Source organism: Theropithecus gelada, chromosome 8 (assembly GCF_003255815.1).
Source record: "Theropithecus gelada isolate Dixy chromosome 8, Tgel_1.0, whole genome shotgun sequence".
NCBI lineage: Eukaryota > Metazoa > Chordata > Mammalia > Primates > Cercopithecidae > Theropithecus > Theropithecus gelada.
In genome coordinates this window covers 78,044,501-78,045,400 of record NC_037676.1, presented here as the reverse complement: position 1 = coordinate 78,045,400, position 900 = coordinate 78,044,501, and the positions used below count along the sequence as shown (strand labels likewise).

The 900-nt window shown below is 31.3% G+C and overlaps 1 non-coding gene across 1 annotated transcript; it reads left to right on the top strand.

Annotated features, from left to right (window-relative positions):
• Positions 1-442: 442 nt before the first annotated feature.
• On the top strand, positions 443-542 carry LOC112630895. The gene has a single exon (XR_003121020.1). It is a non-coding gene; the product is annotated as a small nucleolar RNA U13 (small nucleolar RNA).
• The last annotated feature ends 358 nt before the right edge of the window (positions 543-900 follow it).

The following is a 900-nucleotide window of genomic DNA, read 5'->3' as shown; positions in this document are numbered from 1 at the left end:
TCTTCTGGTTTTTTTTCTGTCTGAACAGAGCTTTGAGTTTCAATCTTCCCCAATACTATATCTCATCCTTTACCACTATCTTTCTCCCTTAAAGCTATTGAGGGAAGAGTCAGGGGGATGATAAGGAATGGAACATAGCTGAGGGAAATGATTAATAGGATTCTAAAATCTTATATAGTTAAAAAGAAGTTAGTATAGGGGTACCCTCTATATTCTAAAGTATGTGAACTTAGCTATACCTCAGAAAATTTATCCCATGTTCTCAAAAATCTTTGTTTCATTTTTACTTTAGTTATAATTTCAGATAATTTCATCCTTTTGTTCATATGGTGTTTTCCATTTTTTCTTAAACCTATGCCACATAAATAAAATAACTGCAATTTTATCTCTATCTATCTATCCATCTATCAATCATCTATAGTTAGTTGAAAATGTGTATGGAATCCTTTTGCAGTTCATAAGCATGATGATTGAGTTTTCACACTCCTGTGTGAAATGTACCTTCCTCAAACCTTGTTATAACATCAGCACATTACCTAACATGGAAAAAAATGTATACAGAAGAAACTTATACCATAAACAATAAGTAGCTTAGAAATACATTTTTCTCAGGTCCAGCTAAGACATAATGTGTCGTTCTGGCTAGCAAAACACTATGATTTCAAGTATTTTTAATTTTTCATTTATTGTTCCCAAAATATAAATGGATATGGCACAAATATAAATCAAAAGCATAAGATTAGATTCCTGGGCTTATGATAAAGTCCTTAATCCTGCTTCCAAAATTCCCATTACAATTATCTACAAACTATTAAAATGTGAAAGGAAAATGCTCATGCCAGAAAAGATAGCTAAAAAAAGTATCACCCATATACTAGAAAACTGGTGGAATTTCTGCTA